The sequence below is a fragment of the Bos grunniens genome, chromosome 5, assembly GCF_055505025.1.
Source record: "Bos grunniens cultivar Pamir isolate PY7600 chromosome 5, Bosgru_T2T1.0, whole genome shotgun sequence".
In the NCBI taxonomy this organism is placed as follows: Eukaryota; Metazoa; Chordata; class Mammalia; order Artiodactyla; family Bovidae; genus Bos; species Bos grunniens.
This window is the reverse complement of record NC_141169.1, coordinates 52,766,112-52,793,759: the sequence shown is the minus strand read 5'-3', so window position 1 is coordinate 52,793,759 and position 27,648 is coordinate 52,766,112. Positions and strand designations below refer to the sequence as shown.

Below are 27,648 nucleotides of genomic sequence, written 5' to 3'. Positions count from 1 at the left end.
TCCTGGCATATTTGTTTCTAGCCTATCCTTACAAAGTCTTAAAAAAGTGGAAAAGTGATAAGTGCTTATATAATCTTATCAAAGCATAGAGTATAAAAGATAACCTACTTTTCACATTCCAAATTCAAGCTTAAATTTATCATATTGAATACATAGTCTACAGATTTCTACCTTTCTTGGCTTCTTTAAAAAATGATTCTTAAGAAGGAAACAAAACTTTCTATCCAACTTTCTGGGACCCTGAAAGAAGCCCAGTGTAAGTCAAAGAAGACTGTATTCTTAGAACTTGTCATCTGTTAAAAATGTTACATGAATGCTTGTTTTTCAAATCTAGACTTTTTCCCTGTCACCCCTGTCTCAACTGAGATTACAGTTATAAAATTTTTCCATTAGCATCAGTGACAGAGGGAGGGCCAAGGGCTTAAAAAAGTCACAAATGGCAAAAGTCACATGACACCTTGTGTCACATTTTATGTAGGTCTTCTTTACCAATTGTGCCACTGCAAAGACCTTGCCCACCAAATAGCAAGTTACCAAAAAGAAATGTTTTCTAATAGAATTGTTGATAGAAATCATGATTTATATGACATAAATAGGTAAAATGCATCTGTGCTCAGTCACTCAGTCAGGTCCAACTCTTTGCGATGCCATGGACTATAGCCCACAAGGCTCCCTTGTCTATGGAATTTTCCAGGCAAGAATACTGGGTGGGTTGCCATATCCTGACTCCAGGGGATCTTCCCAACCCAGGGATCAAACCCATATCTCCTGCATTGGTAAGTGGAGTCTTCACCACTGAGCCGGGAAGCCCCAAAATAGGTAAAATAATATTCAAGAAATCTTACCTAAATATTAGAGTGTCAAGCCTCAATAGAAACAAAACAATTCTATTTCAAAACATTCTGACTGATTTGAACCTGGGTATATATTTGTTCATACTGGTAACTCTCACTCTGGTGAAAAAAATGAAAGTTTTGATTATCTGAATGTTGTATTTTATCCTTTATTCTAGTAGGATAAAGCTATTCTTTAAAATAAATGTATTAGTTGGGAAACTACTCAATAACAATTGTGATAACCACTTCCCTGTCAGATCCTTCTTGATGTTAATTATTTCATAAAATTTTCACAGCTGCAGAGTTAGTTGCCATTGCCCTTATTTTGGAGAAGGAAATGGCAACCCCCTCCAGTATTCTTTCCTGGAGAATCCTGTGGACAGAAGAGCCTGGTAGGCTGCTGTCCATGGGGTCACAGAGTCAGATATGAGTGAAGTGACTTAGAATGCATGCATGCATTGGACAAGGAAATGGCAATCCACTCCAGTGTTATTGCTTGGAGAATCCCAGGGATGGGAGAGCCTGGTAGGCTGCCATCTATGGGGTCGCACAGAGTTGGACATGACTGAAGTGACTTTGCAACTTAGCAGTGCACATAAAAGTTATGCATATAATATAGTCTATTAGGTGTGCAGTAGCATTATATTTAAAATGCAATGTGCATGCATGCTAAGTCACAATTGTGTCCAACACTTTGCAACCCCATGGACTGTAGCCATCCAGGCCCCTCTGTCCATGGGATTCTTCAGGCAGGAATACAGGAGTGAGTTGCCGTGTCCTCTTCCAGGGGATCTTCCAGACCCAGGGATCAAACCTATGTCTCCTGTGGCTCCTACTCTGCAGGTGGATTCTTTACTGCTGAGCCACCAGGAAAGCCCCTTCAAATACAGTGCATATGTCTTAATTAATACATAATTTACTGCTAAAAGATGCCAACCATCATCTGAACCTTTGGAGAATCATAATCTTTTTTGCTGGTGCTGAGTCTTGCCTTAATATTGATCACTGCTGACTGATCGGGGTAGTTGTTGCTGAAACTTAGAGTGGCTGTGGCAATTTCTCAAAATAAGACAACAGTGAAGTTTGCCCCTTGATTGACCCTTCCTTTCACGAATAATTTCTCTGTGGCTCGCCATGCTTTTGGATAGCACTGTAACCACAATAGAACTTCTTTCAAAATTGGAATCAAGCCTCGCAAACCCTACTGCTCCTTTATCAACTAAATTGATATAATATTCTAAATCCTTTGTTATCATTTCAACAACCTTCACAGCATCTTCACCCAGAGTAGATTACATGTCAAGAAAATACTTTCTTTGCTTATTCATTAACAGCAAATGCTCATTTATTTTATCATGAGTTCAGTCACTTCTTCAGATTCTATTTCTAGTTCTCTTGCTATTTCTGCCACATTTGCAGTTACTTTTTCCACCGAGGAAGTCTTGAACCCCTCCAAGTTATCCATGAGGGTTGGAATCAACCTTTTGTAAATTTCTGTTTGTATTGATATTCTGAATCTTCCCCATGAATCACAAATGTTTTTAATTGCACCTAGAATGGTGAAATTTTTCCAGAAGGTTTTCATTTGACTTTGCCCAGATCCATCAAAGGAATCACTATCTGCATATTTCTTAAAGGGTAGAACTTGAAAGTCAAAATTACTCCCTGATGCATGAATTGCAGAATAGGTGTGGTGGTAATAGGTGTGAAAGTAACATTAAATTCATTGTATTGAATACATCAGAACCCTAAGGTGACCAGGTTCATTGTCAATGAGTAGGAATATTTTAAAAGGAACCTTTTTTTCTGAGCAGTAGGTCTCAGTAGTGGGCTTAAAATGCTCAGTAAACCATGTTGTAAACAGATGTGTTGTCATCCAGGCTTTGTTGTCCATTTATAGAGCACAGACAGAGTAGATTTAGTATACTTCTTAAGAGAGCCTTAGGTTTTTTGGAATGGTCATGAGCTCTGGCTTCAAGTCCAGTTGCATTAGCCCCTAACAAGAGAGTCAATCTGTACTTTGAAGCTTTGAAGCCAGGCCTTGACTTCTCCTCTCAAGCTCTGAAAGTCGGATGGCATCTTCTTCCAAGGGAAATGTGTTTCATCTACATTTAAAATCTGTTGTTTAGTGTAGCCACCTTCATTAATTATATTAGTGAGATCTTTTGGATAACTTACTGTAGCTTCTAAATCAGCACTTGCTACTTCACCTTGTATTTTCATGTTATGGAAATGGCTGCTTTGCCTCTTTCATGAACCAACCTCTGCTACCTTCAAACGTTTCTTCTTCAGTTTCCTCATCTCTTCCAACCTTCATAGCAAAACATTGAAGAGAGTTAATGGTCTTTCTCTGGATAAGACTTTGGCTCAGGGAAATATTGTGGCTAGTTTGATCTTTTATCCAGACCACTAAAACTTTTTCTGTATCAGCAGTAAGACTGTTTGACTTATCATTCATGTGTTAACTGGAGTAGCGCTATTAATTTCCATCAAGAACTTTTTCTTTACGTTCACTACGTAGCTTAGTATTTGATGCAAGAGACCTAGCTTTAAGCCTATCTCAGCTCTTGCCATGCCTTCCTCACTAAGAATAATCATTTATAGTTTTTTATTTAAAGAGAAAGACGTGCACCTCTTTTCACTTGAGCACTCAAAGGCCATTATAGGGTAACTGCTGCTGCTACTGCTGCTGCTAAGTCGCTTCAGTCGTGTCTGACTCTGTGCGACTCCATAGATGGCAGGGATTCTCCAGGCAACAACATTGGAGTGGGTTGCCATTTCCTTCTCCAATGCATGAAAGTGAAAAGTGAAAGTGAAGTTGCTCAGTCGTGTCCAACTCTTAGCGACCCCATGGACTGGAGCCTACCAGGCTCCTCCGTCCATGGGATTTTCCAGGCAAGAGTACTGGAGTGGGGTGCCATTGCCTTCTCTGTATAGGGTAACTAATTTACCTAATTTCGGTATTTTTGTCTCAAAGGGAATAGGAAGGCCTGAAGAAAGGAAGAGAGATGGGAGACTAGTCAGTCAGTGGAGCAGTCAGAATACACACAACTTTTATTAAGTTCTCCATATTATAAGGGTGTGGTTTATGGCACCCCAAAACAATTGCAATTGTAACATTAAAGATCACAGGTTGCCATAACAAATTTAGTAATAATTTTAAAGTTTAAAATATGTGAGAATTTACCAAATGTGACATGACAAACACTAAATGAGCAAATGCTTTTAAAATAAAAAGCAAAAGTGCCAATAGACTTGCCAGACTCAGGATTGCCACAAATGTTCAATTTGCAAAAACCATAGTATCTGCAAAGTGAAATAAAGGAAAGTGCAAAAAAACAAGGGGTACTGGTACATTTGATGCATTTTTTATTGTAATGATTATAGGTTCACATACAATTATGAGAATGGTGAAGGGCAGACATGTTGTACCTCTTGTATAGTTTTTCTGATGCTAACATCTTGCAAAACTATAGTATTACAGAAAGAATACTAGCATCCATTCAATGTATCCCACTTTTACTTGCTATTGTTTTTCACTTTAGTCATATTAATATGTGTTGACTTATATCTCATTGTAGTTTTAATTTCTGTAGTAACTAATTATTTTGAACACGTTTCCATGTACTTATTTGCCATCTTCAAATCCTCCTCAATGAAATATTCATGTCTTTCACCATTTTATACTGGAGATCAGCCCTGGGATTTCTTTGGAAGGAATGATGCTAAAGCTGAAACTCCAGTACTTTGGCCACCTCATGCGAAGAGTTGATTCATTGGAAAAGACTCTGATGCTGGGAGGGATTGGGGGCAGGAGGAGAAGGGGACGACAGAGAATGAGATGGCTGGATGGCATCACTGACTCGATGGATGTGAGTCTGAGTGAACTCCGGGAGTTGGTGATGGACAGGGAGGCCTGGCATGCTGCAGTTCATGGGGTCGCAAAGAGTCGGACACGACTGAGTGACTGATCTGATATTATATATATATATATATTTAATTAAAGGATAATTATGTTACAATATTGTGATGGTTTTTGCCACATATCAACATGAATCAGCATTAGGTAGACATATGTCCCATCCCTCCTGAACCCTCTTCCCACTTCCCTCCCTACCCTATCCCTCCAGGTTGTCACAGTCAGGACAGAGCACTGACTTTGGCTTCCCTGTGTCATACATCAAATTCCCACTGTCTACCTATTTTACATATGGTAATGTATATGTTTCAGTGTTATTCTGTTGTATCATCCCTCCCTCTCCTTCCCCCACTGGGTCCAAAATAACTGTGTCTCCTTAGCTGCCCTGAAAGTAGGTTGTCAGTACTATATTTCTAGATTCCATATATATGCATTAATATTCAATATTTGTCTTCCTTTTTCTTACTTCACTCTGTAGGTTCATCTACCTCATTAGAACTGACTCAAATATGTTCCTTTTTAGAGCTGAGTAATATTCCATTGTGTATATGTACCACAACTTCCTTATCTATTCATCTGTTGATGGACATCTAGGTTGCTTCCATGTCCAAGCTATCATAAATAGTGCTGCAGTGAACACTGGAGTACATGTGTCTCTTTCAATTCTGGTTTCTTTGGGGTGTATGCCCCACCCCAGTGGGATCGCTGGTTCATATGGTGGCTTTATTCCTATCTTTTTAAGTTATCTCCATACTGTTTGCCATAGTGTCTGTATTAGTTTGCATTCCCACCAACAGTGTAAGAGGGTTCTCTTTTTTTCACACCCTCTCCAGCATTTATTGTTTGTAGACTTTTGATGATAGCCATTTTGAGCAGTGTGAGATATCATGTTGTAGTTTTGATTTGCATTTCTCTAATAATGAGTGATGTTGAGCATATGTTCCTGTGTTTATTAGCTATCTGTATGTCTTCTTTGTAGAAATGTTTTAGGTCTTCTGCTCACTTTTTGATTGAGCTGTTTGGTTTCTGATAAAGAGCTGCATGAGATGCTTGTATAATTTAGAGATTAATTCTATGTTAGTTGTTTCATTTACTATTATTTTCTTCCAGTCTCAGGGTTGTCTTTTCACCTTATTTATAGTTTCTTTCATTGTGAATTAAAAAACAAGAAAGAAACAATTTTTAAGCTTAATTAGGTCCCATTGTTTATTTTTGTTTTTATTTGTATTACTGTAGGAAGTGGGTCATAGAAAATCTTGTTGTGATTTATGTCAGAGAGTGTTATGCTATTTTTTTCCTTAAGAGTTTTTATAGTATCTGGTCTTACATTTAGGTCTTTAATCCATTTTGAGTTTATTTTTGTGTACGGTGTTAGGAGGTGTTCTAATTTCATTTTTTCACATGTAGCAGACCAGTTTTCCCAGTACCACTTGTTGAAGAGACTGTTTTTTCTCCATGGTATGATTTTGCCTCCTTTGTCAAAGATAAGGTGCTCATAGGTGCATGGATTTATCTCCAGGCTTTCTGTTTTCCTCCATTGGTCTATATTTCTGTTTTCATGCTAGTACCATACTGTCTTGATGGCTGTAGCATAGTCTGAAGTCAGGTAGGTTGATTCCTCCAGTTCCATTCTTCTTTCTCAAGATTGCTTTGGCCTTTCAGGGTCTGTTGTGTTTCCATAAATGTTGTGAAATTATTTGTTCTAGTTCTGTGAAAAATACCATTGGTAGTTTGATTGGTATTACACTGAATCTATAGATTGCTTTGGGTGGTATAGTCACGTTCACTACATTGATTCTTCCAATCCAAGAACATGGTATATCTCTCCATTTGTTTGGGTCATTTTTTAATTTCTTTCATCAGTGTCTTAAAGTTTTCTGCAAACAGGTCTTCATCTCTTTAGGGAAATTAATTTCCAAGTATTTTATTCTTTTTGTTGCAATGGCGAATGGGATTGTTTCCTTAATTTCTCTTTCTGATTTTTCATTTTACTGTATAGGAATGCAAGAGATTTCTGTGAATTAATTTTATATCCTGTGAATTTACTATATTCATTGACTAGCTCTAGTACTTCTTGGTGGCATCTTTAGGATTTTCTTTGAAAATCATGTCATCTGCAAACAGTGAGAGTTTTACTTCTTTTCCAATCTGGATTCCTTTTATTTCTTTTTCTTCTCTGATTACTGTGGCTAGAACTTCCAAAACTTCCACCATATTGAAAAATAGTGGTGAGAGTGGGCACTCTTGTTCCTGAATTTAGAGGAAATACTTTCAATTTTTCAACATTGAGGATAATGGTTTCTGTGGGTTTGTCATATATGGCCTTTATTATGCTGAGGTATATTCCTTTTAAGGGCTTCCCTAGTGGCTCAGATGGTAAATAATCTACCTGCAGTACAGGAAACCTGGTTTTGATCCCTGGGTCAGGAAGATCCCCTCTAGAAGGAAATGGCAACCCGCTCCAGTATTCTTGCCTGGAGAATCCCATGAACAGAGGAGCCTGACAGGCTACAGTTCATGGGCTCACGAAGAGTTGGACATGACTGAGTGACTAACACTTTCACTTTCACTTTCATAATCCTTCTAGGGGCTTCCAAAGTAGTGCTACTGGTAAAGAATCCACCTGCCAGTGCAAAAGATGCAAGCTACACAGGTTCAATCCCTGGGTCTGGAAGATTCCCCTGGAGTAGGAAATGAGTATCCACATCAATATTCTTGCCTGGAGAATTCCATAGACCGAGGAGTCTACAGTCCATGGGGCCACAAAGAATTGGACATGACTGACTAACACTGTTTATATTCCTTCTATGCCTACTTTCTGGAGAGCTTTTATCATAAACGGGTGTTGAATTTTGTCAAAGTCTTTCTCTTCATCTACTGATATAATCATTTGGTTTTTATCTTTCAATTTGTTAATTTGGTAACAAATTAACAAATTACATTGATTAATTTGCTTGTACTGAAGAATCCTTGCATCCCTGGGATGCATTTGTTATGATATATGATCTTTTTAATGTGTTGTTGGATTCTATTTGCTAGAATTGTGTTGAGGATTTTTGCATCTATGTTCATCAGTGATATTAGCCTGTTTTGTTTTGTTTTGTTTTTTTGGCGGCATCTTTGTCTAGTTTTGGTATCAGAGTGATTGTGGCCTTGTAGAATAAGATTGCAGAGAAGGCAATGGCAACCCACTCCAGTACTCTTGCCTGAAAAATCCCATGGATGGAGGAGCCTGGTAGGCTTCAGTCCATGGGGTCGCTGAGAGTCAGATACGACTGAGGGAATTCACTTTCACTTTCCACTTTCATGCATTGGAGAAGGAAATGGCAACCCACTCCAGTGTTCTTGCCTGGAGAATCCCAGGGACAGGAGAGCCTGGTGAGCTGCTGTCTATGGGGTATCACAGAGTCGGACACGACTGAAGCGACTTAGCAGCAGCAGCAGCAGCAGCAGAATAAGATTGAGAGTTTTCCTTCCTCCTCAATTTTCTGAAAGAGTTTGAGCAGAGAATGTGTTAGCTTTTCTTGAAACTTACGGTAGAATTTGCTGGTGAAGCCATCTGGCCCTGGGCTTCTGTTTATTGAAAGATTTGTTATTACAGTTTCGATTTCTGTGCTTGTAATCGGTCTGTTCATATTTTCTATTTCTTCCTGGTTCTGTTTTAGAAGGTTATACTTTTCTAAGAATTTGTCCATTTCTTCCAAGTTGTCCATTTTATTGGCATAAAGTTGCTCATAGTATTCTCTTATGATCCTTTGTATTCCTGTGTAATCTATTGTAACTTCACCTTTTTCATTTCTAATTTTATTGATTTGAGTCTTCTCCCTTTTTGCTTGATGCAGTCCATGGGGTAGCAAAGAGTCAGACATGACTGAGCGACTGAACTGAACTGAACTGATTTCTCCCACCTCTAGCAATGACCAATCTGCTGTCTGTTTCTGAGTTTGGTTGATTGTAGTTTCCATATATAAGTGAGATCATACAGTATGCTATGTCTGACATTTCACTTGGCATAAGGCCCTCAAGGTCTATATACCTTGTCATGAATGACAGAATTTCCTCCTAAATAATCAGTTATATTCCATTGTATGTATGTACACAGATGATAGCTTATGGTGAACAGTGTCAGACTTGTGATTTCTAAGGAAGAGAATTTAGCTTCGGGACCAGGAACAAGGCTTAATCACCCAGAGCTTTCATGTAACAGAGTTTTATTAAAGTATAAAAAGGATAAGGAAAATTTCTGACACAGCCATCAGAAGGGGACAGAGAGTGCCCCACTCCCCAGTGTTCTCAAAGCCTTATATACCTTTTCAATTGGTTACTAAAAATAGAGCCATTCTCATGACTTACATTTTAAGATAACACGATTAGTCAGAAGGTTCTTAAGAAGGAGAAACATGTCCTTGAGCAAGATATATTCAGTTCAGGTCAGTCACTCAGTGGTGTCTGACTCTTTGCAACCATATAGACTGCAGCAAGCCAGGTTTCCCTATCACCAATTCCCAGAGCTCACTCAAAATCTTGTCCATTGTGTTGGTGATTCCATCCAACCATCTGATCCTCTGTTGTCCCTCCTTCTCCTCCCACCTTCAATCTTTCACAGCATCAGGGTCTCTTCAAAGTCAGTTCTTTGTATCAGGTGGCCAAAGTTTTGGAGCTTCAGCTTCAGCATCAGTCCTTCCAATGAATATTCAAGACTGATTTCCTTTAGGATTGACTGGTTTGATTTCCTTTCAGTCCAAGGGACTCTCAAGAGTCTTCTCCAACATCACAGTTCAAAAGCATCAAATCTTCAGCACTCAGCTTTCTTTATAGTCCAACTCTCACATCCATACATGACTACTGGAAAAACCATAGCTTTGACTAGACAGATCTTTGTTGCAAAGTAATCGCTTTGCTTTTTAATATGCTGTCCAGGTTGGTCATAGCTTTTCTTCCAAGGAGCAAGCATCTTTTAATTTCATGGCTGCAGTCACCATCTACAGTGATTTTGGAGCACAAAAATGAAGTCTCTCACTGTTTCCATCGTTTCCCCATCTTTGTGCCATGAAGGGATGGGACTGGATGCCATGATTTTAGTTTTCTGAACATTGAGTTTTAAGCCAACTTTTTCACTCTCCTCTTTCACTTTCATCAAGAAAATCTTTAGTTCTTCTTCACTTTCTGCCATAATGGTGGTGTCATCTGCATATCTGAGGTGATTGTTATTTTTCCTGGCAATCTTGATTCCAATTTGTATTTCATCCAGTCCAGCATTTGGCATGATGTACTCTGCATGTAAATTGACTCATTGGAAAAGACCCTGATGCTGGGAGGGATTTAAGGCAGGAGGAAAAGGGGACGACTGAGGATGAGATGGCTGGATGGCATCAACAACTCAATGGACATGAGTTTGGGTAAGCTCCAGGACTTGGTGATGGACAGGGAGGCCTGGCGTGCTGCAATTCATGGGGGTCACAAGGAGTCAGACATGACCGAGTGACTGAACTGAACTGAACTCTGCATATGCGTTAAATAAGCAGGGTAACAATATACAGTGTTGATGTACTCCTTTCCTTATTTGGAACCAATGTGTTGTTCCATGTCCAGTTCTGACTGTTACTTGTTGACCTGCATACAGATTTCTCAGGAGTCAGGTCAGGTGGTCTGGTATTCCCATCTCTCAGAATTTTCCACAGTTTATTGTGATCCACAGTCAAAGGCTTTGGTGTAGGCAAAAAAGCAGAAGTAGATGTTTTTCTGGAACTCTCTTGTTTTTTCAATGATCCAGCAGATGTTGGCAATTTGATCTCTGGTTTCTCTGCCTTTTCTAAATCCAGTTTGAACATCTGGAATTTCACAGTGCACATATGGTTGAAGCATGACTTGGAGAATTACTCAAGCATTACTTTGCTAGCGTGTGAGATGACTGCAACTGTGTGGTAGTTTGAACATTCTTTGGAATTGCCTTTCATTGGAATTGGAATGAAAACTGACCTTGTCCAGTACTGTGGCCACTGATGAGTTTTCCAAATTTGCTGGCATATTGAGTGCAGCACTTTCACAGCATCACCATTTAGAATTTGAAATAGCTCAACTGGAATTCCTTCAACTCCACTAGCTTTGTTCGTAGTGATGCTTCCTAAGGCCTACTTGACTTCACATTCCAGGATGTCTGGCTTAGGTGACTGATCACACCACGGTGGTTACTGAGTCATAAAGATCTTTTTTGTATAGTTCTTCTGTGTATTGTTGCCATCTTTTCTTAATAACTTCTGCTTCTGTCAGGTCCATACCATTTTTGTCCTTTATTATGCCCATCTGTGCATGAAATTTTCCCTTGTCACCTCTGTTTTCTTGAAGAGATCTCTAGTCTTTCCCATTCTATTGTTTTCCTCTATTTCTTTGCACTGATCACTGAGAAAGGCTTTCTTATCTCTCCTTGCTATTCTTTGGAACTCTGCATTCAAATAGGTATATCTTTCCCTTTCTCCTTTGCCTTTTATTTCTCTTCTTTTCTCAGCTATGTAACACCTCCTCACACAACCATTTTGCTTTTTTGTATGTTTTTCTTGGGAATGGTCTTGATCACTGCCTCCTATACAATGTCACAAATCTCCGTCCATAGTTCTTCAGGCACTCTGTCTATCAGATCTAATCCCTTGAATCTATTTGTCACTTCTACTGTATAATTGTCACTCGAGTGTATGTTCCTCAGTTCTTTGTCTCATCACAACAAAGATTTGGAGCAACAGACATTAAAGCCCTCCGAGCATCACAGCTCTCGGGTCTTGGACAAACCGTGTTACAGCTCTTAGGCAAATCAGTGTTACAGTTCCATGTTATTTATAAGATAGCAGGAGAATCCAAGACTCGAAGAGAAGAGTGGAGGAGTGCATGGGGAGGGAGAAAGAGAGAGAGAGAAAGAGAGTGCGCGCACATGCATGCGGGAGAGAGAGTCCGAGAGAAAGCGCTTTGGCTGCTCCTTTTATATGTTTTTTCCTCCACCTGGGCCTGCCCTATGCAAATTGGGCTTAGCCAGGAGTGCTGTTTGTTCTGTTTGTTCTGCCTGAAGTCTTCACTCTGGTCCTCGGACCTTCCTTGTCTTTTAGCCACCTCCATTTTGGACTCCTTTTCCCTATTCTACCTACCTAACATTCCCCCTCAAGAGATGGGAGGCCCAATTCTTTGGGAATAGGGGCGTCGAGGTCTTTCTGGCTACTTCCTGCTGAACTGGGACGGCGAGGGGTATTGGGCCTCCCCCTCTTGCTAGTCTCAAGCCTCAGAGTCCTTATAGCGGTGTCCAAGGGTGTGTGTGATATTTTCCATGGTCAGCTGTAGTTTTATATCTTTGTAGAACTGGCACTGCATGTTGTAGCTGGTTGACCTGGGCAGAGACAAAACAGGTTAGACAATTGACAGTACATAGAATAATCATAAGCATCATCAATATAGCATAACAAGGACTAGTAGGGACATTAGTCAATTTTAAATTCACATCGCCAGGATAGCTCAAGTCCCTACTTGTTCAGGGATCAGAAGATCTATATCCTGTCTGTCTTGGAGTACAGTCTCTGTCAAGCTGTGTTGGCTCCTTAGAGTTATCCTGAGAAATCTTATCCCCAGAAACCAGATTTTGGGGGGTCTTCATTAGAATGGCACTCATTGGTAGTTTTGAATAGGTATTTGAGATCTCCCAGGGGCTCAAAGGTGTATCGAGTGTCCTCTTCTGTTTTCTTCCATGGCTTGATTCATGAGTAGTGAATCCAGGAGTCATTTCCTGGTACCTTGACTGCTGTGGGGGTAGAAAGTATTACAGGGTCGGGGCCCTTCCATGTGGGCTGGAGTTGAGCCTTTGGGGACCCATCTTTCCAGACTTTAATTAGGACTTGAGTTCCTGGAGCATATAGTGGTGACTCTTTAGAATCTTTTGGGTCCTGGTTCATACCCCACAAGCGTATATCCTGTTGGAATTGCCCAATGGCCATGGTATAAGACTGGAGGATGTGAACCTCTGGATCTAGGAAGAGGCCATTGACATAAACAAAAGGTCTCCCATATGGCATCTCATAAGGACTAAGACCAACCTGTTCCTTAGGGGCAATGCGGGTACGGAGGAGAGCTATTGGTAAAGCCTCCTTCCATCCCAGGGAGGTCTCCTGGGTTATCTTTTTTATTGCTGATTTTAAGAATTGATTGGCTCTTTCTACTTTTCCTGAAGATTGAGGCCTCCAGGCACAATGGAGATAATAAGTAATGCCCAATGCTTTCGAGACTCCTTGGGTGACCTTAGAAGTAAATGATGTCCAATTGTCACTTTGTAATGACCTGGGCAGACCAAATCTTGGAATGATTTCATGGAGCAGTTTTTTAACTACCTCCTCAACCTTCTCGGTCCGGGTGGGAAAGCCTTGAATCCATCCTGTGAATGTATCTATCATAACTAATAGGTATTTATACCCTTGAGAAACTGGCATCTGGGTGAAGTCCATCTGCCAGTCCTCTCCTGGGTAGGCCCCACGTTGTTGGACGGGCTGGGCCAGCTGGGGTCTTCAAGTTCCTTGAGGGTTATTTAATTGGCAAATGGGACAAGAGGAGACCACCTGTCTTATAGTTGTTTGGAGGCCTGTTCCTCTGAAGGACCTTTCTAGTAATCTGTGGAGGGCCTTTTCTCCTAAATGAGTAGTGGCATGTAAGGAGTTAACCAACTTCCATTGGAGGTTTCCAGGCAGAAAAAGGAGTCCCTCCTTTCGGAACCACCCCATATGATCTTCTTGAAAGCCCTCGCTCTTAGCTTTAAGAGTCTCACCTTCAGTATATGAAGGAGTTTCTGGCAAATTAGTCTGTGGAACTTAGGTGGCAATCCCTATTAGGTCATGGTTCTGTAATGTTGCAATCTTACCTGCCTGATCAGCTGCTTGGTTCCCTTGTGTCACTTCCATGTTCCCTTTTTGGTGTCCTTTACAGTGGGAGACTGAAACCTCAGTAGGCAGGTGGACTGCCTCCAAGGGTCGAAGAACCTGATCACCATATTTGATTGGGGACCCTCAGGTGGTCAAGTGGCCCCTTTCTTTCCAAACAGCCGCATGTGCATGTAGCACCAGAAAGGCATACTTGGAGTCAGTGTAAATGGCTATTCTTTTTCCTTTTCCCAGCTCTAAAGCTCAAGTCAGGGCTATGAGCTCAGCTAATTGGGCTGAAGTACCTGGTGGCAGAGGCTTAGCCTCTATGGTCTCAAAATTGGAGACTACTGCATACCTGGCTCTTCTTTTTCCATCCAAGACAAAGCTGCTTCCATCAGTGTACCAGATTTCCTCAGGATTGGTCAGAGGATCTTCTGACAATCCCTCTAGGGGTTTTGTCCAGTGGTCCAAGGTTTCTAGACAAGAGTGAAATGGGAGAGAGCCCTCGGGGGTGGATAGGAGGGTGGCTGGGTTAAGAACCTCACAAGGGGATATAGTGAGGTCTGGATTTTCCATCAGCATTACTTGATATCTGAGGATTCTTTGATCAGGCATCCATAAATGGCCTCTCCCATTTAGGAGTTGTTTTACTTGGTGGCTGGTAAAAATAGTTAGTTTGCCCCCAAAGGAGAGTTTTAAAGCATTTTCTATCATGATTGCAATAGCTGCAAGATTTCGAAGGCAGGGGGGGCCAACCTCGGAAAGTTGGATCGAGCCTCTTGGATAAGTAAGCTACAGGCTTACTTATCCAAGCTCAGATCCCAACCTTTGAGTTAACACTCCCAAGGCTATTCCCTCTCTTTCATGGACATAAAGTTGGAATGCTTTTTCTGGGTCTGGCAACTTCAAGGCAGGTGCCTGAGTTAAGGCCTGTTTTAGTGTAGCCTCTGCCTCCTTTTGAGGAGTTCCCCACATCAGTGGGATTGAATCATCTCGTCCCTTTAAGTTTTCGTATAAGGGCTGGGCAATTAGACCATAGTTGGTTATCCAGATTCTACAATAACCAGCTAGCCCCAGGAAAGCTCGCAACTGTTTTCGAGTTGTGGGGGAGGGCAACTGGAGGATTCCTTGTGCCCGATCAGAGGACAGCCTCCTGGACCCGTGTGTAATCTGAACTCCCAGGTAAGTCCCCAGTCTCTCTATTGAGAGGATATTGTTTCCGGTTAGGAAACCGAGTGGGATCTTGGAGGACAATGATGACTGGTTCAGCTTGGTGGCCTCATCCAGGAATCCCCTGATCCCGCACCTGGGGGTTAATTTAGTCTTCCCATAGTTTTTGGTCCCTCTCTATTGAAGGTGTAATGGGTTCTTCAGTAGTAACCCGGAGCTGTAGAGTTCTAGGGGCTGTAAAACTTCCCATCACAAGGGTGGTCCCCAGTTTAGTGAGTATATCTCTTCCCAATAAGGGGGTAGGACACTCAGGGACCACCAGAAACTGGTGGGAAAATATTTGTCCATCTCAGCAACAAAGAAGTGCTTGGGTGAATCCTTTAGTAGTTGCTTTTCCTGTAGCACACAAAATGGTACAGGTTTGGGAGGAGAAGGCTCTGGAGTAGGAGATCAAGACAGAGTAGGCAGCCCCTGTGTCAACCAAGAAATTCTCGGACCTACCTGCCACATCCAGTTGCACCCTTGGCTCCAGCCCTGTGAAGGTTATCTGTGACAGGCGGGCTGGCTGGAGCGGGCCGCTTCAGTCCTCTTGAACCATCGTGAGGGTAGGCTTGGCGCTTGACCTTGAGGCTCTTGGGTCCCAAGGGCAGAGTGCCACCCAATGTCCCAGTTGATGGCATTTGTGGCAAACTGTTCTAGGAGACTTGTCATGGTTTGGACACTCTTTGGCCCAATGCCCCACCTGTCTACAGATCAGGCGTCTGTCTCATGCCTTGTCCCTCAAGGACTCGGGGTTTGCCATAGGGCTTCTCTGGAAGGCGGCCAGCATCTGGGCATGCCTTGTCTCTTTCTTTCTCTCCTTCTCCTGGGCCTTGGCCTCCTTCTCCTGTTCTGTTATAAAAGTTATTGGTGGCTGTCTGGACCATCTCATCTAAAGAGGCAGCAGGGTCCTGCTGTTGTAGCTGCTGTAACTTAATTCTGATATCTGATGCACATTGGGACAGGAATTTGTCCTTTAAAATCACCCATCCCTCTTAAGAGTCTAAGTCCAGGTTGGTAAACTTTTGGAGTACCTCTTTTAAGCCTCTCCAGAAAGGCAATGGGGTTCTCATTGGGCTCCTGAGTTATTGCTGAGACTGGGCACAGTCCCACAGGTAATAGGCTTCTTTATGTTTCCATGGTTGGACTTCCTTAGGGGTGAGTCTTTCTGAAGCTTATCCTACCCAGAACTGTTGCAACCTGAGAGCCAGGCCTCCCCGGGTCAGGGTGCAGATCCCCAGGCAGGCTGAGGCGTGATGGCCTCCCGAGGATTGGGTCCCTGGGCAGGTCGAGGTGTGACGACCTCCTGGGACCCCTGGGACTAAAGGATCCCTGAACAGGTTGAGGCGTGACAACCTTTCGAAGACCGATCCCTAGGCAGGTCAAGGCGTGATGACCTCCTGGGACCCCCCCGGACTGGAGTTTGGGCGTACCCAAGAGCTCCAGTGTGACCAGTATTGGGTAGGATTAGGGGTTGGATATTATAGAGTATTTCCCAACTATTTTCTGGTTGTCTCTCTAGAAGATTGTAGGGGCAGCCTTGTGGGTCTGGATGGGGCTCAGGAAAAGAGCATGAAACAGGAGGGAAGGGGGCAGAGCACAACCTTTGAAACAATGACATAGCACAAGGGTATAATGTAAACCAATTAAAATCAATTGGGTCCAAGATGACAAGTCAAATTCAAGTAAACCTTAATCCCCAATCTATAAACCAACAGACACACCCAGAGGTGGCAGGACAGCTCCAAGGCACAAGGTCAAAAGAGGGAGGAGTGGGTGGTTCCCCAATGGCTGGGATGATCCTCTCACTCATTAGCATATGAATTCCATCCCCTCACAAAACCTAGCCAGGCCTAATACCATGGCCGAAGCCCTTGCCCTCGGCAATGGTTCACACCCTGAAGAGTGGCTTCTCTCTGGATCCTAACAAATCTACCTCTTATCACTTTGTCTCTCAATGAAATTTTGCAATGAGACATCAGAGCCTGAGTTTCACTAGTTTTGGCTGGGCTTGAGTCCTGGGAGAGAGCTGAAGGACAGGAGGAAAAAGCAGTGGGAAAAACATGCCAAGGAATCCCCTTCATAGCCCGCCAGAAAATTTGCTAAATATCTGACCGGTGCTCACAGTTTCATTGGTCTGAACTTTGGCACAGAGAAGAGAAAGGACAGAAGAACCCCCACCAGCTTGGGTAACAGCTACTGGGACTCAGCAGATAGCGCCTTTGGGACATGCTGAGGAGTAGCCTCTCCAGAGTCCCTCAATTGTGCCCCTGCCGCCCGCCTGTCCGCAGGAGGTTCAAGGAAACAAGAAACGAGAGATTGTAAAGGTCCCTCCAGCCATAGGAGCGAGGACCTCTTACCTTAACTGGAGGTCTTCTGGAATCTGAGACTGGGCTGCGTGAGCTTTCTGCTGAGTTCGTTTTTCACTGTCCCGGTTTCCAGCACGATGGGCCTTCCCCTTTGCTGGGTTTCTTCGCCTTCCGCTTCTAGTGCGGGAGCTTCGCTGAGTTGGGCTCCTGTTGTGCTTGGCCTCTTCCACGCAGAGGTTGTTTCAGCCAGTTTATATCCGAGTCACGGCCCCATAGATGTCACTCGAGTGTGTGTTCTTTGGTTCTTTGTCTCGTCACAACAAAGATTTGGAGCAATGGACATTAAAGCCCTCAGCACATCACAGCTCTCGGGTCTAGGACAAACTATGTTACAGCTCTTAGGCAAATCAGTGTTACAGCTCCATTTTATTTATAAGATAGCAGGAGAATCCAAGACTCGAAGAGAAGAGAGTGGAGGAGTGCATGGGGAGGGAGAAAGAGAGAGAGAGAAAGAGAGAGAGAGAGTGCGCGCACGCATGCAGGAGAGAGAGTCCGAGAGAAAGCGCTTTGGCTGCTCCTTTTATATGTTTTTTCCTCCACCTGGGCCTGCCCTATGCAAATTGGGCTTAGCCAGAAGTGTTGTTTGTTCTGTTTGTTCTGCCTGAAGTCTTCACTCTGGTCCTCGGACCTTCCTTGTCTTTTAGCCACCTCCATTTTGGACTCCTTTTCCCTATTCTACCTACCTAACATAATCATAAGGGATATGATTTAGGTCATACATGAATGATCTAGTGGTTTTCTCTACTTTCTTCAATTTAAGTCTGAATTTGGCAATAAGGGGTCATAATCTGAGCCACAGTCAGCTTCTGGTCTTGTTTTTGCTGACTGTATAGAGCTTCTCCATCTTTGGCTGCAAAGAATATAATCAATCTGATTTCAGTATTGACCATCTGGTGATGTCCATGTGTAAAGTCCTCACTTGTGTTGTTGGAAGAGGGTGTTTGCTATGACCAAAGCTTGGCAAAGCTCTATTAGCCTTTGATCTGCTTTGTTTTGTACTCCAAGGCCAAACTTGCCTGTTACTCCAGGTATCTCTTGATTTCCTACTTTTGCATTCCAGCCCCCTATAATGAAAAGGACATATTTTGGGGGTGTTAGTTCTAGAAGGTCTTGTAGATCTTCACAGAACCATTCAACTTCAGCTTCTTCATTACTGAAGAATTACCAGCATTACTGGTCAGGGCGTAGACTTGGATTACTGTGATATTGAATGGTTTCCTTGGAAACAAACAGAGATCATTCTGTTGGTTTTGAGATTGCATCCAAGTACTGCATTTTGGACTTTTTTGTTGACTATGATTTCTACACCGTTTCTTCTAAGGGATTCTTGTCCACAATAGTAGATATAATGGTCATTTGAGTTAAATTTACCCATCCCATCCATTTTAGTTCGCTGAATCCTAAAATGTCAATGTTCACTCTTGCCCCCTCCTGTTTGATCACTTCCAATTTGTCTTGATTCATGGATCAAACATACCAGGTTCCTATGCAATATTGCTCTTTACAGCATTGGACTTTACTTCCATCACCAGTCACATTCACAGCTGAATGTTGTTTTTGCTTTGGCTCTGTCTCTTCATTCTTTCTGAAGTTATTTCTCTACTGATCCAGTAGCATATTGGGCTCCTACTGACCTGGGGAGTTCATCTTTCAGTGTCCCATCTTTTTGCCTTTTCATACTGTTCATGAGGCTCTCAAGGCAAGAATACTGTAAGTCGTTTGCCATTCCCTTCTCCAGTGGACCATGTTTTGTCAGAACTCTCCATCATGCCCCATCCATCTTGGGTGATCCTCCATGGCATGGGGCTCATAATCTCATTGAGTTAGACAACAGGGTTAGTTTTCTGTGACTGTCGCTTTCTTTCTGTCTGCCCTCTGATGGATAAGGATAAGAGGATCATGGAAGCTTCCTGATGGGAGAGACTGACTGAGGGGGAAACTGGGTCTTGTTCTGATGGGGGGAGGGGGGGGCTATGCTCACTAAATCTTTAATCCAATTTTTAAAAGATACATTATTGTTATATAATTATTAGTACAGAATTTAAAGTAAAACATACCCTTGAGCAAGATGAGTTGTTTTGTTGTGTAATCATTGTCTCTGGGCTTAAAGAAAGAATGTCTTATGTGACTTTTCTCCTCCTTGAGGGCCCTGGACTCCTTATCAGCCTAAGAATTAACTCTCTCACATACATATATACACACATACACACGTACATGTTTTCCTTATAAATTTATCTGTTGATAAGCTATTATGAAGAATGCAGTGTTGAGCATGGGGGTTCAGAAACCCCTTCAAGATAGTGGTTTTGTTTCTTTTAACTAATAACCTAGAAGTAGAATTGCTGGAGCATATGATAGTTCTATTTTTAATTTTTGAGGAACCTTCATACTGTTTTCCATAGTGGTCGTACCAATTTATATTCCTATAAACAATTCACAAATGTTCCCTTTCCAGCATTTGCCTTTTATCTTTTTGACCCTAACAAGGGTGGGAATAAGTTTTTGGTTTGCATTTCCCTATGGTTAGTCGGAGAAGGCAATGGCACCCCACTCCAGTGTTCTTGCCTGGAGAATCCCAGGGACAGAGGAGCCTGGTAGGAGGCCATCTATGGGGTCGCACAGAGTCGGACACAACTGAAGTGACTTAGCAGCAGCAGCAGCATGATTAGTAATGTTCAGCACCTTTTCAACAGCCAGCACCTGTTGGCCATTTTAATATATTCTTTGGGAAAGTATTTATTCACTTCCTCTGTCCATTATTAATCAGATTTTTTTTTTTTTTTTTTGCTATTGAGTTGAAGAGTTGACTCATTGGAAAAGACTCTGATGCTGGGAGGGATTGGGGGCAGGAGGAGAAGGGGATGACAGAGGATGAGATGGCTGGATGGCATCACCGACTCAATGGATGTGAGTTTGAGTGGACTCTAGGAGTTGGTGATGGACAGGGAGGCCTGGCGTGCTGCGATTCATGGGGTCGCAAAGAGCTGGACATGACTGAGCAACTGAACTGAACTGAACTGAACTGAATGAGATTTTATATATTTTGTAAATTAACCATTTTACAGATATGTGATTAGCAAAAGTTTTCTTCTATTCTGTAAATTGCCTTTTCATTTTCTTGTTTCTTTTGCTGTGCAGAGGCTTTTTAGTTGGATATAGTCCCACTTGTTGTTTTGCTTTGTTGCCTTTACTTTTGGTGTGATATATAAAAACTCGTTGGCAGGATGAATTTTATGGTGCTTGCCCCCTGTTTTATTCTAGGGGTTTTATGCTTTCAGATTTTACATTCAAATTTTTAATTCATTTTGAGTTGACTTTTGTGTGTGGTGTAAGGTATGAATCCAGCTCTGTTCCTCTACATGTTGCTGTATTACACCATTTATTGGACACTGGGCTCCCCAGGTGGCCCTAGTGGTAAAGAACTTGCCTGTCAATGCAAAAGACATAATGACACAAGGGTTCATTATGGGTTGGGAAGATCCCCTGGGGGAGAGCATGGCAACACACTCCAGTATTCTTGCCTGGAGAATCCCACAGACAGAGGCCTGGTGGGCTCCAGTCTTTAGGGTCACAAAAAGTCAGATATAACTGAAGTACCTTAGCAAGCAAACATTTGAAAAGACTATCCTTTCCCTATTGTATTCTTGGCTTAACAATTAATTGACCATGTATGCATGGGTTTACTTCTGGGCATTCTATTCTGTTCCATTGATTTATGTGCCTGTTGTTTTTTTCTGTTTGTTTGTTTTGTTTTATGCCAATGCTATACTATTTTGGATACTGTAGCTTTGCAATATGGTTTGAATTCAAAGTGTGTAATGCCTCCATCTTTGTTCTTCTTTCTCAAGTTTGCTGTGGCTATTTGGGGATTTTTGTGGTTCCAAACAAATTTTAAGAATGTTTACTGTATTTTTGTGGAAAATGACCTTCCAATTTTTATAGGGATTGCATTGAATCAGTCAAGTGCTTTAAGTAGTATGGAGTATTAACAGTAATAACAGTATTAACTATTAATTTTTTCCAGTGTATGTGCATGAAATATCTTTTATTTATGATGTCTTCAATTTCTTTCATCAGTGTCTTACAGTTTTTAATGTATAGGTCTTACACTTCCTTAGTTAATTTATTATGAGCATTTTATTCTTGTTGCCATTGTAAAAATGACTTTTTAATTTACCTTTGATAGTTTATTATTAGTATATAGAAACATAACTGATTTTTGTATCTTGATTTTGTGTGCAACTTTAGTGTAATTTGTTTATTACTTTTAACAAATCTTGTTTGGACTCTCAAGGTTTTCCTACATGTTATATCTAGTCATCTGGAAATAAAGACAGTTTTACTTCATTTCTGATTTGGATGCATTTTGTCTATTTTTCTTGCCTGATTGCTCTAGCTCTTACTTCTAGTACTGTGGTGAACAAGAGTGATAAGAGTGGGTTCCTGATCTTGTTCTTGATCTTTGGGGAAAAGCTTGTAGCTTTTAAACATAGAGTCTGTGGTCTCATATATAACCTCTATTATGTTGTGGTTAGTTCCCTCTGTGCCAAGTTTATGAGAGCTTTTATCATGAACGTATTTTGAATGTTGTCAACTGCTTTTTCTGCCTCTATGGTTTGTAACCATCATGTAATTTTTCTCCTACATTTTGTTAATGATGATATAGTGTATTTTTGTGGTATCCTCTCTGTCTTGAAGAAGTGGCCACATGTAGGAAATGAAAATTTTAGTTTACCTTTGTCCTCACTCTTGTCTCTCAAACTTTCATGATTGTTCAGCTTTCTCTGTTCATAGTGATTCCCAGTATTAGACATTGTTCCAAGACCTGTCAGTGTTTCAAAGAGGAGAATCTCAGTCAACACCTAGATGCAGGCTTATTAGAAACTGAATCCTCAAGTAACAGTTTTTAAAATGTGTAAATATACTTCTTTTAGGGGAGATCAGGAGATGGGTATTTTTGCCTGCTCCCTCTGGTCAAATCTTAGGTGGATAGAGCATCAAGAACTGTTTGTTTGTTTGCTGCCATACTCAGGCCAATGAATACAATTCCTGGCAGTCCTCAGAGCCAGGCTTATCAAAGGAAGTGACCTCTGAACAGAAGGCATATTAGCTTGGATATCAGACATGTGCACAATCTGTTTTGGGGCAATACTAGCATACCAAAGTGAGACAGAGGGAGATATGACAGCTAGTCTCTCCATTATCTGGACAGTATTGCAGTCAACTCCTGGATATGTGTTAAATTAGAAACCTGGTCCTCTGATGACAGCTTTTATAATAAATCAATAGGTCTCTTTAGTGGGAAGACAGGATGTTTCAGTCTAGTACCTCTGCAGTGGGTCCTGCTGGGGGAGGATTCCAGTGGAGAGTCCATGTGTGCCCATTAAGAACTCTTTTCTTAGTTCACAATAGCCTTATGGGTTTCATGGACACAATACCTGTTGTCTTTCAGAGGTAGATGTTTTAGGGAGCTTTCTCCCAGGTATAAATCTGAAAAGATTATATGGGGCATGAAATATGGAGTCTAAACCTTTCTCTTCTCAGGGAAGCATTGTGACTTCCTTCCCATTATATGCTGATGCTCATGTGTCCCAATTATATGTTGCCAAGAAAGGGGTATGACAAAATATCTCCTCAGCCTCTCCTACCCATTTTTTCTCTTTTGTCAAATGTATGTGAGCCACTCACTCAGCTCATTTCTGAATTTCTTTCAGAGGAAAGAATGTTCCATTTGTAGCTGTAGATTTAGTGTGTCCATGGAGGAGGTAAGTTCAGAAGCTTCCTGTATCATCATGAAATTAAACTCTTACTGTTGAGTTTTGGAAGTTGTTTATGTACTCTAGACACTAGTCATTTATTGAATATGTGGTTTGAAAATATTTTATCCAAGTCCATCATCTTCCTTTTCAATCTTTTCACATGATATTTCACAAAGCAAGTTTTTAAATTTTAATGAGATGCAAGCTATTAATTAATACTTATGGATCATATGGGCTTCCCAGGTGGCTCAGATGGAAAAGGGTCTGCCTTCAGTGTGGGAGACCCGGGTTTGATCCCTGGGTCAGGAAGATCCCCTGAAGAAGGAAATGGCAACCCACTCCAGTACTCTTGCCTGGAAAATCCCATGGATGGAGGAGTCTGGTAGGCTACAGTCCAGGGGTCACAGAGTCAGACACGACTGAGCAACTTCATTTCACTTCATGGATCATATATTTAGTATCAAGTCTAAGAACATTTTGCCTAACTGTAGATTCCAAATATTTTCCCCCATGTTTTTTCCTAAAAGCTTTATAGTTTTGCATTTCACATTTAAGCCCACAATCTATTTGGAGTTAATGTTTGTATAAGGTGTGAAGTTTAAGCTAAGATTTTTGGGGTTCTGATTTTGTTGATCTGTTTTAGTGTTTGCCTGTGAGTGTACAATTGTCCCCACACAATTTGTTGAAGATAATTTTATACTTTGGAAATTTTATTTTGACTATTGTATGGAGAATGGATTATGGTAAAGGGAGGTAGCTCAGCTGGTAAAGCACCGCCTGCAATGCAGGAGACCACAGTTCAATTCCTGGAATGGGATCAAACTGGCGAAGGGATAGGCTACCCACTCCAGTATTCTTGGGCTTCCCTGGTGGCTCAGATGGTAAAGAATCTACCTACAATGCAGGAGACCTGGGTTTGATCCCTGAGTTGGCAAGATCTGCTGGAGAAGGAAATGGCAACCCATTCCAGTATTCCTGCCTGGAGAATCCCCATAGACAGAGGAGCCTGGTAGGTTACTCTCCATGGGGTCACAAAGTGTCGAACACAACTGAGTGACTAAGCACAGCACAACACAGCTTAGTCAGAGAACAGACAGAGAAATGGGGGGAGAGCAGCAAATAGGAATAAGGTGACCAGTTAATTATTTTTTTTTTCATTTGTCTAGGTAAGAGATGATGGTGAATTGTAACAGGTGATAGCAGAGGAGATAAAACAAAATATTCAATGGATTTAGAGTGTTTGTAGATGTGGAGTAAATAGCACTTGCTGATGGTATTAGTTGTAGCAGTGAAAAAAAAATTAAAGATGAATAAGTTTTAATGTGCGAAACTGAGTGTATTATAACTATATTTATGAAATTAAAGGAGACTGAGAAAGGAGAGCTGAAAGTTAAGACAGAGGTATCAAAACTTCTGTTTTGTCAATATTCTGTTTGAACACTAGTTAGACATCTGAGTGAAGATGTCAAGTAGATTGTTGGAGTAAGGATCTCGGCATTCAAGGGCAAGATTAGGGCTGAGATACTAAATTTGAGGAGTCATTAGCATGAATAATATTTTTAGGGAGGAAATCTAAATAGAAAAGATCAAATCTTTCATCATTGTCTTAGATTAAGAAATTAAGTCTCCTGAAAGATCACATGTGTATATTTCCTAAAAGTGATAAAGTTGTGTTAACTACTAACCTAATCCAGTAAAATTCTATTTAATTATTTATACTTGGCATGCATCTTTGATCAAATACTTTAATATATTTTATTGTAAGAAATTACTAATTACCTAATTTAAATTATATATCTTAGTAGTCTCTTGTATGTGTGTTATTGCACCTAAAAATTAGAATCTGATAAAATAAAAGGCCTTAGCTTATGCTGTATAATCATTTATCTTTTAAGAATAGCTTCAATGAAACTAAAAAAAAAAAAATACTGAAATAAATTATGTTGGCTAAACATGATGTATTTTTAACCTCAGAAACTATGATAATAAGTGAAGACAACCCTCATAATTCCAATCAATTCTCACATTTTATGTGTTTCAAAGGACCCTGAGTGACTGGATTAGTGTTCTGGATACAATGAAAAGATTCAGGTCTGCTTTGGAGTGTATCACAGCCTTTTTTTAATGAATCTTTAGTCATGGATATTGATGAATCCCTATAGGCTGAAAGAAAAGTTGATTCAAAAATGTGTATATTTATTGAAAATGGGGTAGAGGAATTTACCTGAAGATAATGATATGGCTCTACCAACAGCTCTGTAAGGATCTTCAAGTATTTAAATAAAAAAAGATATGTGCAAAAGATAAGAACACATTAAGTACAGACTGTGTATAATACAGATTTGTATGAATATTAATTAGAAATCAATAACTGAGACATCTGGAAAATTCTTGTAAAACTAACTCTCTTTAATTTCCTCTCAATAGAAAGGCCAGAACACTTCTTTTTGGCCAGATGCTTGTATGTTAAATGGTGATTGAGAGAGAATTTCAAAATATAATGGAGAGTATAAGTATTTTGGCATTTGGGAGGAGAAGGCAATGGCAAGCCACTCCAGTACTCTTGCCTGGAAAATCCCATGGATGGAGGAGCCTGGTAGGCTGCATTCCATGGGGTCGCTAGGAGTCGGTAGCGACTGACTGACTTCACTTTCACTTTTCACTTTCACACAATGGAGAAGGAAATGGCAACCCACTCCAGTGTTCTTGCCTGGAGAATCCCAGGGATGTCAGAGCCTGGTGGGCTGCTGTCTATGGAGTCGCACGGAGTCAGATACGACTGAAGCGACTTAACAGCAGCAGCAGCAGAGACCAGCTACTGGTTTGAAGCCCTGAGATAGCTATGTCTCTGAATCAAGGTTCCCTATAAATTCATAGTCATTATGTACATCTCCACATAGAGGTTTAAGTATTAAATGAGATTATATAAATCAAGGGTCTGGTGTTAGAGTAGGGGTGTTTTAAAAGACAGTCTTTTTCTTTAATTTCTGTTTCATTTCTGCTTGCTATCTCCAAAAGAATCACTTCCTACTGCATCAGATAATTAAGATGAGTAATAAGGAATCAGACACATATATATGTATATAGGAAGACATTCTTTCAATGGATTCATGCATCAGTTTCAGATGGATTATTTCTCCAAATTATTGAAAGAATTCAGATTACAGCACCAAATCATTAAATAACAATCATTAAATAATCAGAGATAATGTAGAAGCACTGGGAGATGAAGGGTAGTAAATGTTCTGATTTCCAAAGACTAAAAGAGAAATAATGGTTGGATTATGGCACAAAGAGTTAATGTATTCTAGTCTACTGCTACTGCTACTGCTAAGTCACTTCAGTCGTGTCCGACTCTGTGCGATGCCATAGACGGCAGCCCACCAGGCTCCTCTGTCCCTGGGATTCTCCAGGCAAGAACACTGGAGTGGGTTGCCATTTCCTTCTCCAATGCATGAAAGTGAAGAGTGAAAGCTAAGTCACTCAGTCATGTCCAACTCTTAGTGACCCCATGGACTGCAACCTAGCAAGCTCCTCCATCCATGGGATTTTTCCAGGCAAGAGTACTGGAGTGGAGTGCCATTGCTTTCTCCGATTCTAGTCTAGGTTACATAATAATTCCAAGTAATGCAGAATTCACTTGACCATAGTGTTAACAGTGAAAGTGAAATCCCTCAGTTGTGTCTGACTCTTTGCGACCCCAAGGATATACAGTCCATGGAATTCTCCAGGCCAGAATACTGGAATGAGTAGCTGTGCCCTTCTGCAGGGAATCTTCCCAACCCAGAGATCGAACCCAGATCTCCCCCATTGCAGGCGGATTCTTTACCAGCTGAGCCACAAGGGAAGCCCAAGAATACTGAAGTGGGCAGCCTATCCCTCCTCCAGGGGATCTTCCTGACCGAGGAATTGAACCAGGGTCTTCTGCATTTCAAGCAGATTCTTTACAAACTGACGAGTGTTGACAGAGTTACAGTGAAACATAACTAAGTCACACAATTTTAAACAAAAGACATATAAACCTCTTTATTCTAATTGGACATTTGTTTTAAGATATTAAGCTGGATGTGGAGGAATCTTGACTTGTGATAGCATCCCATGTGTGATCATGGTTGTGTGTGTGTGTGTGCTCGGTCGTGTCCAACTCTGCAACTCCATGGACTGTAGCCCACTAGACTCCTCTGTCCATGGAATTTTCCAGGCAAGAATACAGGAGCAGGGAATTCCTTCTCCAGGGAATCTTCGCAACCCAGGGATTAAACCTGCATCTCCTGCATTGGCAGGCAGAATCTTTACCACTGTGCCACCTGAGAAGCCATGGTTGTGGAAATATTCAAAGACAACTTTTGGTCAGCAGTGGGGAGCACACAATGACTCTACTAAGATCTTAGATATTTGCTCATCTCTTCTTTTACGTTGTTTAGTCCAGATGAGATATCATCTGCATAGATAGTGTTGATCCACTTGGAGAGTTTTACATGCAAATCTGGCACTTAATCTTGGTTTTATTTGTACAGCATTCAAACCAACTAACCTAGAAACTGTAAGCATCTTTACTTATAACCCATATGATTTATTACCCACCAAAATTGATAACAAGTCAATGTTTAAGACCACAGGCTCTGTAGCCGGATAGCCAGGATTTTAATCCTTCTCTACCACTTTTTAGCT

General features: G+C 41.2%; 1 long non-coding RNA gene across 1 annotated transcript; it reads right to left on the bottom strand.

The window, feature by feature from the left end:
- Nucleotides 1-7,480: 7,480 nt before the first annotated feature.
- On the bottom strand, nucleotides 7,481-17,902 carry LOC147371947 (uncharacterized). Its single transcript, XR_015164835.1, has 3 exons — nucleotides 17,210-17,902; nucleotides 13,996-14,116; nucleotides 7,481-12,124 (listed from the first exon to the last, which is right to left on the bottom strand). It is a non-coding gene; the product is annotated as an uncharacterized LOC147371947 (long non-coding RNA).
- Nucleotides 17,903-27,648: the final 9,746 nt, after the last annotated feature.